This window comes from Leopardus geoffroyi, chromosome A1, assembly GCF_018350155.1.
Source record: "Leopardus geoffroyi isolate Oge1 chromosome A1, O.geoffroyi_Oge1_pat1.0, whole genome shotgun sequence".
NCBI classification, from domain to species: domain Eukaryota; kingdom Metazoa; phylum Chordata; class Mammalia; order Carnivora; family Felidae; genus Leopardus; species Leopardus geoffroyi.
The window spans coordinates 185,401,734-185,417,437 of NC_059326.1; the positions used below are offsets into that span (position 1 = coordinate 185,401,734).

General features: G+C 35.2%; 1 long non-coding RNA gene across 1 annotated transcript in view; it reads left to right on the forward strand.

Annotated features, from left to right (window-relative positions):
* LOC123611121 overlaps nucleotides 1-9,954 on the forward strand; it is a 206,884-nt gene extending 196,930 nt beyond the window's left edge. Inside the window, exons 8-10 of the long non-coding RNA XR_006718447.1 lie at nucleotides 6,173-6,306; nucleotides 7,337-7,504; nucleotides 9,854-9,954. This is a non-coding gene — a long non-coding RNA (uncharacterized LOC123611121). The remainder of the gene's footprint in view (nucleotides 1-6,172; nucleotides 6,307-7,336; nucleotides 7,505-9,853) is intronic.
* The last annotated feature ends 5,750 nt before the right edge of the window (nucleotides 9,955-15,704 follow it).

A 15,704-nucleotide genomic window follows, 5' to 3' on the forward strand; every position in this document is an offset into this window, starting at 1 on the left:
GATAGTCCATGGTTTTTATTTTCATGATTCCCAGTTATTTGGAACATGGAAAACATTTAGCCCCTATTCTTGGCTTCTTTTAAAGACTCAAAAGTTTACTTCTTATTCTCTTTCTGTAAATAAAATTTCAGTATCACAAAATAACTTTTGACATGATTAGTCTTCATATCTAAACACCTAATTTATCATCAATGACAGGATTATTTCAAAACTAGTCTTATCAAGTAATACTTCAGGGTGTTGTGTATTTGATCAAAACTATTTTAGTTAGGTCTATTATAAACTGGCTATTTGCAAGTGAGATTTCATTATATGTTTTTAATGCTTAGGCTAGACATATATTAACCAGCCTATAGAATTTTAAAATGTTAGAGCTAAAAATGACCCTATAGATTATGTAATCAGGCCCCTTGCCACCCAGTACCTACTTAGCAGATGAGGAAACTAAGGTTTAGTGAGAACCACTTTACTTACAGTTGTGGAAATAGTCTTTTCTTTTTATAACCCTAAATAAAACTGGAGAGAACTCTGGGTCCATGGTAAAATGTTCTGTTATTCTGGGACTGAGGATTAGGTTATAAACTTTGAGAACTAACGCAGAGTCCCCTACACCTGGAGTCATTGGCTAGTATCTTGGAAGTTAAGCTACTTGTTCCTGGGGTTCCTTTTCTCCTTGAGGCAGAAGTACCACAATGATATGGTTTTCTTATCCTGATGTCTCGTGCCTATTGTTCAGATGGTGCACTTACTGTTTTTTTTTTCAACATAGGCTTTACTTTTATCATCTGCATCCTACTTGCAACCAGTCTTCTGGTCCCATTTTACGCCGAACACTTCTGCTTTGATGCTTGGGTTTTGATTAATTTTACTTCCAGAAAAGTCCCTGGATTGACTTCAGTTATAAAGATTTATTATTAAAACTGAGAGGAAAAAAGTATAAAAGCAAGTGGGAATACTTTAAATTCTACCCATCTGATTTCTACTAAACATTTAAAATTCAAAATAAAGCAACATAGATTGAATACCTAGATATTCAAATATGGATTTATTTGATTTTTCTTATTGCTCTATGCTTCTCAACATTGAGGCCATTGAGCTTATGAAATTTTTTCTTGGAATTCTTAAAGTTCTACAAGAATTGTTAATTCAAAATTTTCCTTAGATGTTTATGAATTTTTAACTGTTAAGACAAAATCTCTTTTTTTTTCTGGTAGAGATGACTAAATTAAAAGGTATTCTCAAATAACTACTGTAATCCAAAAATTGAAAGATGAACAAAAAGAATCTTGACAGCATAGAAATTAAGAAACCCATTTCCAGATTATTCTTAAGTGAAAGAGAAGGTAACAAACATTGCAACTTTTTACAAAGCAATGAAATGAGGCACATCGTACCTAAGCCTACAGGTTTTAGTAAAAGCTGCTATAACCAGAGTCCTAATGCCTATAAGACAAGGTTAAAATGAAGAAGTTAGAAGTTAGAAAAGCAAAAGTTAGAAAGTTAGAAAAACAAAAAACCCAAAATAACCAAGAAAGAAGGAAGAGGAAAATAGAGATTTAAGATGTTACTTATGAATAAGAAAATAGAAATTAAAAAAAATACTACAGAAGATAGATAAATACTAATCTGACTTTTGGAACTGTGCATTACCATTAAAGCTGGTAAATCCTTTAGATTCTATTAAGAATCTATCCTAATAGATTGTCTTAATAGAATCTATTAAGATATCTATTAAGAAAATAGATTCTATTAAGAATCTATTAAGAATTCTATTAAGAAAAATCTATTAACTAAAATATTGAAAATTACCAAAGAGTAGCACATACATATTTGTTGAATCATGAATTGATAGAAAGGGAACTATGTGCTGGGCATTGTACTGAGCACCTTATTTTATTTAATCTTCACTAAACCCTTTGAGATGGGTGTTACTTTTATCCTCATTTTATATGTGGAGAATCTGAGGCTTAGAGAGATTAGAAGGAGTAAGTAATATGTGCAAGACTACACAGCTGGAATCAAACCCAGGCATTTTAACTCTAACATCTTTCCTAACCAGTAGTTGGAGATGGTGGTTCATATTTTCTTTGTTGTAGTTCTAATCGGATACCCCAGTGTGGGTTCTATAAATCTCCTTTCTAAGAATTCTGTGTAGTTTAAAGTACTTTTTAGGTAAAGAATTTTTCCAGGAAAATTTCTACTGGATGACATCAAAATTTTAAGAAGTTTGTTGTTGCAAACGTATAGAAGAATTTTCTGGGTAATCATCTGGAAGCATGGGGAAACTAATATCTGATGATGGTGAAATTGAACTTTTTCAGCCTCAATGGTCTGTGGTTCCTCTGGTTAACAGGAGGAATTTGGTAGAGAGGACTCTAAATTAAAAGGCATTCTCAGACAACTATAGTAATCTGAAAATCAATAGATGACCAAAGAATCTTGACTATATGCAAAATCTGGCCATGGCCTGGAGGGATATTAACAACTGGTGGGGATTTCAGTAAGGTGCATTCTTCAACATTGGATTTTTTCCTCTACTAAGTAGTCTTTTAGGACTACAGAACAGACTAAGATTTAGTGAGAGAAAAAATAATCCCACGGCCATGGATGAGAGTTTCAACTAGAAAGACTTTTTTCTAAAACCATATTATTTTTCTCTTCACACTTAATCTGCTCATTGCCTTGAACGTGGGCAGTTTCCGAATCTATTCAGCTGTCTGCCTTTTTTTCTTGTTAATGCAGACCATGAAAATTATATCTAAATCTGAATTCTATTAACACCACAAATAAAAATGATAAACTCTATCAGCACAGCATATAAATCCTTTCAGGGGAAGGTATTGTATTTTAAGTTATGCAGACACAAATTCCTAATATTTAAATAAGAATATTCTCCTCGGTTCCAGCATTTCAGAACACTTTTTGATAAAAGAAATGGTGTTACAATATAGAAGTAAAGTAAAATAATTTTGGAAGGTATATAGGATCTATTCCTTGGTCAGCTGTCAGTGACCAACTAGCCTCAATGAAGGGAAGGATCCCAAGGAACACTGTGGAGGGCAGTGAAACACTTAGAGCAAATAGTAAAAGGAATTAATCAGTTACTAATAGGGGAGGAAATAGCATGGGTGTTAAGTCAAACATCTGATTAAGTAATTACTGAGTTAACAAAAAGTATTTAAGAAACTATTTTAGAGAAAGATTTTCACTGTAATTTAAGCTATTTATGTCAAATACTTGTCTTGATTTTCCTTATGCACTTGAAATGCTTGGCAAGAACTGGCACATAGTAGGTTCTCAAATATTTGCTTGAAGGAAGAAAAATATACTTACTTACACTAGTGAGATGTGTTAATGCAGAGCAAACATTTTAGAGCTAAGGCAGAAAGGATTTTCTCTATTTGTTGGTGTCTGCTGAGAACCAAAGCATATAATAAAATTAGTTGGTTTTTTTCCTCAGGACTCTTGAGTGGCTGTATGGAAAGGCACAGATATAATCGTGGGTTAGAAATTCTTTACAACAGTAATGAAACCAATAAAATTGGAAGATTAAAAGAGATTCATTTCTAAAGTATTACAGTGGACTTTGTTAACTTAATTAAATTATTTAAGTCTAATCTCTTCTAAGTTAGTGACAAAAAGCTTCTTTTTATGACATTGTCTTGGAAATCATTTAGACCACCATGACATAAAAGGCTATGGAAGTATTTTTTCAGGCCTGAGGACATTTAAATCTAGGTTCTGTTTTGTGGATTATAGATTTTTTTTAAGGGCAAGTAAATGTTCCTCTTAATTTTCTTGCAATATGTAAAATTCAAATCACCTGGGCATTAATCACTAGAGATTCACTTCAGTTATAACCCTAAAGTTGTGCCATGGAAAAATAATGGGTTGATAGCGGGGGTGACTAGAGTTTTTGAAACCTAAATGTCACATTGCATTTGATTATTAATTCAAAATATTTTTAGCTGAGTTCTCCATAATCAGAGCTCATCAGACTATTGACTATATTCAAGAGCTAAGTAATTAAAAGGAAGAAGTCAACATCACAAGTTAAATTTACAGAGAAGTCATTATTATTTTGTTAATAGCTTCTGTGACTTCCTAGGATATAACTTTTGAATCACACAGTCGTGTACCTATTGACTTGCTAGAACTTTTCAAGTAAATGTATTTTCTAACAAACTTTGGATATAGATAGGATCAGTTTCAGGTAATATTATTGGAATATTTTGTCCTTGAAAGGAAATCTTAGCCAAAAAAACAATAATTCAACATGTGACTTATTTGACCTTAAAAATGTTACTTCAATGAATGATTTTAAGGTTTTAAATAGGAAACATTGTTTTTACACATTTACAATTTATAATTTAAAGCACATTGGAAAGGATTGGGATAAAGTACCAGTGGACAAAATTCGCATTTAATAAATTGCTTGAAGTTTTACTATGTATGTTGGCATCTACATAATTTGCTTTCAGTGACTATAATCTTTTCAGAGGGTCCAATGGATGGGTTTTAACTTTAACTTTAATGAAGATAGTTTGGAGAAAATAATCCAGAGGAATTGTGCTTTTTAGCCCCTTCAAGCAAAATCCAAGAATCTTTGCTCTGACCCATCTACCTATTTAAAGAGTTTGCTTAATGAAAGGTTATGTCAAGACCATCATGAGCTAAGTCTGAAGGCCAATTAAGGCTTGGTGAAAGGAAAATCTTTTTACCAAAATTGATGTCCAATTAGCATGGGTCTGTTTGATATAGTTCAGGTAAAAATCTAGGTTCATTGATTGTTTTTTCTTTAATTTATTATTTAAATGTTTTTTTTTGAAATTAGGAAAGTTATATATGCTCACTGTTACCAGTGAAAAATGAAAGAGATGAATGGAGACAGAGATTATTTTTTCCCCCTACTCTTTTCCCTCGTTAATCAATGTTAATGGCAGCAGGTGTATCATTCTACAAGGTCTGCTTTCTTGTATGGAAGTATGAGTACACGTCAAAAATGTGTGTTTTATTAATGTTTGTTTCTATAAAAATGCATCACATTAAATATATTACTCTGAAATTTAATTTTTCATGTAACAATATGAATAGATCTCTCAAGACAGTCGATATAGATGTAACCACATATCAGAATCACGCATCAGAACTGGATGACTTGTTAGGACACATTACCAGGCCCCATCCTCAGACATTCCCATAGGTCTGGAGTGGGGTCAGATATGCATTTCTAACAAGTTCCTAGGTGATGCTGAGACTACTGGGCCAAGGGCCAGACTTTAAGAGCCACTGGTTTAGCCTATTCTTCTGGATAGAAGTGGATTCCTGCATAGAGTAGAAGTGTTGTGATTTATCCAACCATTTCCCCTGTTGGTGGCCCTTTATTTTTTCTTATTTTGCCATAATAAAATATTGCTGCAATAGACATTTTGTTCATATAACACAAAGATTTTTATGTCTATAGCATAGATTCCCAAATTGAGATTAGTGGGTCAAAGGTGGTGTTTACAATTTTAACAGCTTTTGCCTGATTAATTCCCAAAAGCGGTTATTACATATTACTAATTACTACATAAAGATTATATATCCCTGTTTCCTCATCAGCACTGTATTGTCACTGTATTATTATTTCTTTATGAGATGAGTGAAAAAATGGCATCTCATTGTTGTTTTAACTTCCATTCCCCTAAGCCCCAAGAGGTTAAGAGAATTCTTGTATGTTTATTAACCACTAGGATTCCCTCTTTGTCCATTGTCCCTTTAGTTACTTTTCTTTTTCCTAATTATTTCTAGAGATTTTTTTTAATATAAGGAATATTAACCCTTAATATGGCAAGCGTTGAAAATATTTCTTTCAGTCTCTCCCTTCACTTTTAACTCTGTTTATGATATGACTGGCATGAAAAATCTGTAATTTTTATGTAATGAAATATTATATAGGTAGTGCCTTTAGGTCTTCTATCTTATTTAAGAGACTCTTGTATAATGCAAGGTTATACAAATATTCTTCTAAAGTTTCTTATAATGTTTTAACTATTTTATATTTTGCATTTAAATGATTATTGTATCTGGAATTAATTTTAAAATATCATGTGAAGTTGGGCTATAGTGGCACCCCTCCCCCCTTTTCAGGGAATGGGGGCATTTTTCTCTCCTATGTAATTCTTTCTAGGCTTTCCACATCACTAGGCCCACGTGCAACAAGTAAGCAGGCATAGTCTTTCTGGAAGAGGAGCACGGGCACCTGCTTGCTAATTTCCCTCACTACCAAGAAACCTGAATCATCACCAGAGACCCCAAACATAGGTAAGACCTAGCCCCTGGGTCTAGCCCCTTAGCTTAGGACAGACACAAAAGAGAATGGTTTCTAATTGATTCTTGGTCCCTAAAGACACATTAGAGGTGTTCTATGTCCTGCATTCCATGCCTCCCATCCAAATACAGTATTACTTAGAAAGGATGTTTGGAGCAAATTAAGGAGTCTGTGTTCAAGCTGTCCTATCTCAGAATACAAACATTACACAATTAATGCAAGTTTATACTCACTGGGGACAAATTAGTAAATAGAGATTAGCAAGAAGAAAGCAGGAAAAATCACCCACATTTCAACCACCCAGAGACAAACACTTTGAGCCTCTGGGTGTATATCTGTTCAGATTATATAACTAACTAACTAAATAACAGACAAGTAAGTAGATAAATGTAAAAATATTACTTTCCATGCTGTTTTTAATTTCCTCCCCTACCTTTTGGACATTTGGATTGCTGCCAATTCTTTGATGTCCTACATACTTTGAGATAAACATCACTTTTGTTACACTTTTGTGAAGATTTACTATTATTTCTTTGATACAAATTCCTAGAATGGTAGTTGCCTGATCAAGGTATATGTTCATATTTAAAATGTGACCTCCAGGAAATTTCCCTCCAGGAAAATTTTAAAGTTTATACTCCTACCAGCCACACATGAGAATGCCCATCAGTTCATAACTTTGCAGAAAAAAGTTTGCATGACTAAACACAAACCCCATTTCTTTTTAAAAAACACTACTTGGTAGATATTCCATTATTTGGATGCTCAGGTTTGATTTTTCTTTTTGGTAAAAAGGTATTGCAGTTTCCTGCTCTTAGGAGTATGTTTCACATTGGAGTGAACTACTTCCCCCTTCTCCAGGACTGGACTTATGTGAACACATCAATATATATTATATTCTCATCCTCTAAGACTAAGCAAGTGACCCAAGCTGCATTGTATCAACTTTGGGAAGTTACTACAATGAGAGAAAAGAAGTTCTCTCTTTCAATCCTCACTGGCTCTTCATCTATCTTTCCCTAGGATTTTGAAAACAACAAAGTAGATGAGAGCAGAGAAAAGGAGGGACAGATGCACAATGGGAGAGAAAGAAAGAACAAAAGGGACAGGAGGGGCAAGATACATCTGGCTGTGCCTGAAGCAAGAACTACTGTTGGATTTTTTACTAACATGAGCCAATCACTTCTGTTGGTGAGTGTACCTTCCTTTTACTCCTTTTAAAAGGCACTGATATGGCTATTTGTTTTATATTTTATAATCATTATTTGGTCATCTAGAATGTATTTTTAAGCTTTACCAGTAAAAAGTCTTTGTTAGTTATTACAAATAATTCGAAAGCAAATAAACATGTATTTGTGGTTTTCTCAGCCTTTACTATTATCAAATATTTATTATTCCAAACAGGTACACACCTGTAGGTAGGTCATTTGTCTCCTTGATAGAGTACACAACAGAGATAAGAGAAGACTTTTGTTCCCATTCCTTCCCCACCTTTGAGCTTTGGCTATTGTACTAGCAATCTAATGGTGACGAGTGATTTGGGTTCCCTGGTCACCTCATTAATCACATTAATGATGTCAGACACCAAAAAGAAAGTAGAGAAATCACTTGCCTTATCATCTAATGTCTTTTCATTAGAGATCTGGTCAAGGGATTTTAAAGACATTGACATTGACAACTAATAGGCAGTTGATATTAATTCTGCTGAAAGCAATAATGAAGCAGCCAGATTCCAAACAAGCTAGCAGTAACCTGGTGGGACCTCAGATGAGAAGGTGTTGGAATCTTTTAAAATTCAGTTTACTTTTTGCTTGGATGGACTTGCTTTAATTCAAGGGTAGTGAGAGTGGGCAGAGTTTGGGGAGGAGACATATTAGGTTTCAATCCTTTATCAATGTTTTAATTATCTTTCAGGGGAGCTCCCTAGCAGGTTGGAGGACAAGATTATTGTTTGAAAAGATAACCATTAACTCTGGAATAATATTTATTTGCACAGCTCATTCCTAGGCTTGATGGGACTTCCAAATTTATTATTAGAGCTAATATGGAAAGAGGGTCATAGCTATTGCAGAAATGACCAAGGGTCACATCCCCAGATAAGATTAATAGCTTAATGATAAAGAGAAGTTGACAACCATGCTGAAGTATAGAACATCTTCTCTGATGGATTCCAACAAGACATGGAAACTTTGGCTGAGTGAGGCATGAGGCAGATAAGGTATAGACTTGGTTGCATTTGATTAGAGACAGATGAGTACAGAACTGTTAGAGCATATCTCAGTGTAGCACTAATAAAGTGCTGGGAGCCAGTTGTCAACGACGGTATACAGCCCCCACTGAAATGTGTAAAAATGTACTACACATGCCTTTAATTTTATTCACCCATGGGGATAGCAAGCAATAACACAGTAAGACACTGGGGTTATTTTAACCATTTTCTAATTACATTTGACCCTTAAACAACAGGGATCCACTTACATGTGGATTTTTTTTAATATAAATACAGCACAGTACAATAAATGTATTTTCTCCTCCTCATGATTTCTTAATATTTTCTTTTTTAAGCTTACTTTATTATAAGAATACAGTATGTAATACAGATAGCATGCAAACTATGTGTTAATTGATTGTTTATGTTACTGCTAAAGCTTCCAGTCAACAATAGGCTATTAGTTAAGTTTTGGGGTGTCAAAACTTACATGCAGATTTTCAACTATGGAGGAGAGGGGGGCATTGGCAGCTCTAACTCCAGTGTTGTTCAAGCGTCACCTGTATATTGATCAGCATTTGGTTAAATTGTATTTTGTATCCTATTCTAACAAAGTGTTCATGATATGTCAAGTACCGTATTAGGCACATAACCAGTACTGAAGAAACAAAATCTTTAATTTTTCTTCCTTGGAAAACCACTGTACTCTTAATTCACTCATTTCTTAACAAATACTCTAGACATTCTTATAGAAAATAAGAATCTAACAATAAACATGATATATAAGTTTCCTGTCTCCATAGAATATATATTCTTCTAGGGATAAAAAGACAATAAACAAATAAGCTAGATTTTCAGATAGGAATAAGAAATGTGAAAAACAGACAGAGTTACCTAGGGGTTAGTTTAGATTGTTCAGTTAAAAACATCATTCTGAAAAGTTTAACATCTGAGCTGAAATAAGAAAGTAACTCTGTAAGAAGGAGTAACCATGTGAAATCTGGGTGAAGGAAGCACATTTCACGTAGAGGAAAGTGAGTGTAAAGTCAGAAGAGTTGAAGTTTTGAATGCATGGTGGTAGGATAGGAACCTCAAGAGACAGGTGTGTCCAGTTTATTCAGTCTATGGCAAGGAGGTTACACTCAATTCTTAGCATAATTTATCTACTTCATGGTAGTCCTTTCCTTTCTTTAAAATAGAGATAACATTATGAAAAATAATCCAATATTTTTCTTATAAGGGTTCTGTCAGATTATATTTTCAGCTGAGAAATGTAGGTCTATTTGGATGAATCTAATTATCATTGACTTTTTTTTTTTAATCTCTTTCAGACTTTAACCATCTATACAAAATCACAGAAGACTGGCATATGGAGGTTAACTCAAGGGATTTGGGGAGAACTTTCTCCTCCATTAAAATTTTGAGAAAGATATTTTGGTTTCTGGAAATTTCTGGAAAAGTCCTCAAAGTTATTATTTCCATACTATACCTCAGGGTTCTTTCCTAACTTTTTAAGATGGATTGAGAACTAAGAGACAGAATCCTTTCCTAAGAATCTGAAGAAAAGCCACCTCAGACAGTCTTTCTGAATGCCATGTTTTCCAACATTGAGTTCCAGCACAGATCTCTTGGACATCCAGTAAGAGTAAATAAGTTCTAATATCTTGTCATCCCTTTAAAGGATAGAATACTCCTTAACAGCCAATAAACACACTTTGTAGTGCTTCCTTAGGTGCTTAGTTTGGGAGGTCAAGACCTGATCATTGTCAAATGTTCTTTTGAAGTGATTTTAGATACTATATATACACACTATATATATGTATATGTATATTATAGATACTATATATATGTATCTAGTCAGGGTTTGAATAATCAAGGGTAACAAATTTTGTTTCTTTTGTTCTCTTTGTTTGAAGAAATGCAAAAAATGAGTTGGTGTTAGCTGTGCAGCTTGAACCATCCACCCCCTAGGAAGAATTTACATGTTTAAGTATTGGATTGGTTGGTAGTGCTTTTAAAATATGTGTGTTTGGCTCTGCCACTGTCTCAAGGAATAGCAGCTGCCTTTAAATGAAAGGCCTAATGCTTTTTTGACTAATACCGTAACACCCCATGGAAATCCCCATTAGTCCCTTTGATGGAGCCTTTCGTGCCATTCAGTGTATTCTCTTGCCCTATTTCCCAGGATGGAAATTTGACCTATCCTGCATCCAGGAGCCTAACACTGCCACAGAAAGGTTTTCAAATGCTCTTCAAGTACTATGCAGATAACCAGAGGATAGGTGGAGTTATGTGCTACAACATTTTTACTTACCTGAGTGGATAGGACTTAGAGGTAGAAGGTGCTGACAATAGACAATGTACTTAAATATCCATAACGCTCCATGGACTATGACTGAATAGTGCTGGCATAGAGTAGAAACGAAAGGATTAACACAGAGAACTGTGTCTTGATAATTCCTTTTTTAGGGGAACCTTAGTGTATGGGAAACCTTGCTACAGCTTTTGTCCAAGAAGTGATGCCAGGCTGATAGGAAAGCTAGTTTTACTAAACTAGTACTAGTTTACTAATAGAGCTTTGTAGTTTCCCTGTAGCCTAACCTAGTAGCTTGGGCAAGCTGTGTTTAAGCCATTGACATTCGTAAGCTCTGTAAGTAATATCTGCATAATTTTTTATGGTTAGAGGTGGAGAGACCGAAAAGGTAACAGCTCACCTTTCCCCAGCCCTCCATTTTGAACATACTGTCTCCAGGTATGTGGCTAGTGATGTAAGGATAAATTCCTCTATTGGAATATCTGAGTTATTATTCCAGGGAAAATCAAGAAGCAGAGTTGTGTCTAGATAAATAATGGAAATATGTGTTTTCTTAATTTTCTTTTGTGTATCTTTGTTTTGCAATTTTTCCAAGATGAGTGTGGATTACGTTTCAGATAAAAAAAAAAGTTGTATTTAAAATTAAGTTCAACGTTTTCTAGCAACAATTTCAGCTCCTGTCTCTTACTCTGCTTCTTTCCTCAAAGGATTGCAAATGCAAGGATTTCAATACCTTATCTACTCGTTTAAAAACATTCTTGAGATCCATCGCAAGTAGCAGCTGTTATAAGAACTTTCTACTCCCTTAAACACCTAATCCCCTGTGACACATTCCATTTATCCTCCTTTTGTGGTGACTACAGCTTTAGCTGCCCCATGTGGGGAGACTTGCTGGTTTTATTTCATTGCTCTGGATTGCTGCTCTTAGATTGCTGAAAAATGAACTTATTCTATAGCACTCAGTTTGTCGTGTTGCTCCTTTCTGAAGTTACTGTTCTGAATTATTCCCTGTGTCCAGATTAACTCTTTGTCTACTTTGTAGACTACTCTTTGTATACTTCTATAGAAGTATATTTCTTCTCTTTTACTTTGTACCTGCCGACCATTTTATATTGGCAATTTGTGCAGGTCTATGCTAAAAATCTTCTTTGAATAGCAAATCTTCCATGCTTTGAACTCCTCTAATCAAAACTTGCTGTTTAAAATTCTGCCTGTGATTTTGCTTCTGCTTAACTGTGGACACCTTTGGCATAGTTATCTTTATTCTTTCTAGCTAATGAAAATTTGGGCTAAAGAAGGGATCTTTTTATTTCCCATTAAAAATGCATTTGTCAAAATTATTAGTTTTGGAATATCAGATTTCAAAGGGAGCTCAGAGACCATCTGCTCAAATCATCTCATTTGTCAGATTGAGAAAAACGAGCCTCAGACCTCAGACATATAGGGACCAGACTAAAACTAGAATCCAGATCGCTGGTTGTCTTCTTACCATATCTGGTCTACTTTACTCTCAATGGAAAATGTAATTTTCATATCCTAATGTTTAAAACAAAGAAATAAATGTAAGGGATGAAATTCTTGATTCATCAGAGGGACTTTGGTTGCAAACAACAAAAACTGATTCTGGCCAATTTGGGCGAAAGGGAATTTGCTGAAAGATCATGAGAGGCTCACTTAATTCCTTAGCACAGGTTTTCAAAATGAGAAGTGATTAGGAGACCTCAGAGGGAGAAACATTATGTTCATCCATCAAGATGCCTTCAGTGTTCCCCTCACCTTGATGAAATATCAAACAGGTTTTTTCCTGACTATGGGCCCCTAAGATCCCTTTTCTTAGAGTATTTACTTTAGAAAATTTGCAACTATAAATTCTTTCTTTGCTCTATTGAGATATAAATCTTCTCTCAGACTTCTCCTGGTTTTACAACCCAAAAGTGTCTTTCATAAGGACCTGGGAGCCACCCCTTGGAAATGCAGCCATCAAAAAAGATAGGGCCCTTGTCTCGTTACTGTGGGAGGGTAGGAGCCTAATTTCAATAAATACCAATTAGTAAACACAGATGCCCTTCAAGATTTGTTCAGTGTCTGAATAATGTCAAGAATCCAAGCACTTTCTTTTTTTTTCTTCCAAAATTTTATTTAAATTCAAGTTATTTAACATACAGTGTAGTAATGGTTACAGTAGTGATTCATCACTTACATAAGACACCCAGTGCTCTTCATGAGCGCCCTTAATGCCCATCACCCACTTAGCTCATCTCCCTACCCACCTCCCCTCTAGTAACCCTCAGTTTGTTATCCGTTTTTAAGAGTCTCTTATGGTGTGCCTCCCTCTCTGTTTTTATCTTATTTTATATTTCCTTCCCTTCCCCTACGTTCATTCCACATGAGTGAAATCATTTGGTATTTGTCTTTCTCTTATTTCACTTAGCATAATACACTCTAGCTTCATCCATGTTGTTGCAAATGGCAACATTTCATTCTTTTTGAAATATATATCTATATCTATGTCTATGCCTATATCTATATCTATATCTATATCTATATCTATATCTATATCTATGTCATCTATATCTATATCTATATCTATGTCTATACCTAATCTATATCTATCTATCTTCTTTATCCATTCATCAGTCACTGGACATTTGGGCTCTTTCCATAAGTTGAAGCCAGGCACTTTCTATCATTTGCTTTACCTTTCTTGACCTGTTTGCTTACCATCTAAAACTTACTAATAGCTACACAATGGCTATACAATGGCTGCTAAAAGTCCATGTATCACATTTCTGCTCAAAAGCAGGAGGCAGGGCAGTGGCTAGAACAGCCAAGAGAACTACCTCTTTCCTTTTATCTGTGAAGGGTAGATTGCTATTCCAGAGGCCCCTAGCATATTTCCTCTAATGTTTTATTCACTAGGCATGGTTCACATGCCTGTTTAGTGGCAAAGACAGGGGAATTAGAAAAAAAATAATGATTTTAATTGCCTAGCAATGGATTAGAAAAATAAATATTCATTCCTCTCCCCCAGGCTTAGAAGAGAAGCCTACTTTCCTCAAGTACATTGTTGGTCATCTGATACCTAAACAGAAGCGCATCACTGTTGGCCAGGGAGAAGGGTGAGAAAGGCAGTTATGTAGATAATCAACAGTATATGCTACAGCATACCTTTGAGTATGTAGAGCCACTCTGTGGGTTTAGATCTGGATGATGAAGAAGAGAAGGCTGAAACAAGGACACTCCTAAGAGGGACAGACAGATAGAAACTGCAATGGACACAAGAAACCTTATGAAAGTAGTGATAGAGAGGGCTGGAAAGGTCTCAAAAAAGCCCTAGAAGGCTCCAAAATATTTTGCCGAGCACTGTTGACTGTTAAGTTTGTGGAGGGAGATATGAAAATGTATGTTAAATGTATTAAAATTTTATATACAATTTTGTATTGGTTCAGAAATTTTACTTTATTTTTTATTTTATCTTATTTATTTTGAGAGAGAGAGAGAGAGAGAGAGAGCGAGAATGCAAGTGGGGATTGGGTGGAGAGAGAAAATCCCAGGCAGGCTCTGTGCTGGCTGTGCAGACCCCAGAGTGGGGCTCAGTCCCATGAACCATGAGATCATGACCTGAGCTGAAATCAAGAGTTGGACGCTTAACCAACTGAGCCACTCAGGTGCCCCCAGATATTTTACTTTTAAGAGATTTTTTTTTTGTATTTTACACTAGGGAAACAACCAGCTATTCATGTAAAGATTTACATACTAGCATGTTTATCACAGCATTATTTATAATTATGTAAACCTGGAAATAGGCAAAATGTGCAATGGCAGGGAGTTTTATGAATAAATCAAAAGTTTCTGTCTTTGAAGGATATTTAATGATTTGAAGGATATTAAAGAAGGCTATAAAGAAGGATATTTCTCCTGTGTAAGAAAGCAGGTTTCCAAAAAGATATTTGCATGGTAAAAACATAGCATCTATGAGGGGTCATCCTTTTGACATACTGGAATTGCTGTAAATTTTTCATGTTCTTTATACTTTTTGGGTCTTTTCTAAAATGTATACAATATTTATGAAATAAATTCTATGAAAGATATCTCTTCAGTTTTGCCTAGGGTAGAACTGGAACCCAATGTTGATTTCAGATACAGACTCTGTGGTCAGCCCTCCAAGTTTGTCTAACTTTCAGTATAGTATTTAAGTTACTTGTAAGAACAGCTCACTTACAGGTCTGTAGATGAGGAAACTGGGGCCAGATAGGCTAAGGAACTTGTTTACCATGCTGGAAAGGGGTACCATCACCTCTCCCTTGGAAGACAATTACTAGGCTAGGCCTCCATGTTTATCCTGCCCCACTGATTATTAGTTCCCTATCTAGCAGTTACATGGAACTCTTAAACACCTAAGTCAGATGATGACACGTACACTTACACAAACTTTTTAGAAGCTTCTCAGAATACTCAGTAACACCCATGCCCCTTACCATGTACCTATTTCTTGCTATCCTGCCTACTTCATCATTAGCCTACATGGCTAATCCAGTCTATTCACATGGCTTCCTCCTGTTCCTGAGACCTGCCAAGCCTGTGGCTCTTTAGGACATTTGTGTTTGCTGCTCTCTCTTCTGAGAATATTCTTGTGTTAAATCTTCAAGTGGCTTACTTCCTCATTTTCACTCATCTGTTCAAATGCTTTCTCCTTGAAGAGGCCTTCCCTGACCACTTTGTAATGTGGTCCCGTCTCTCTCTATCACCCCTCACATTTTTATCATGGATCTACATCATTTTTCTTTATAACAAGGAATGCTCTACTCTGTGTCCATTTGTTTATCTGTCTTCCTTAGTAGAATGTAAGCCCTGTAAGGGTAAAGTAA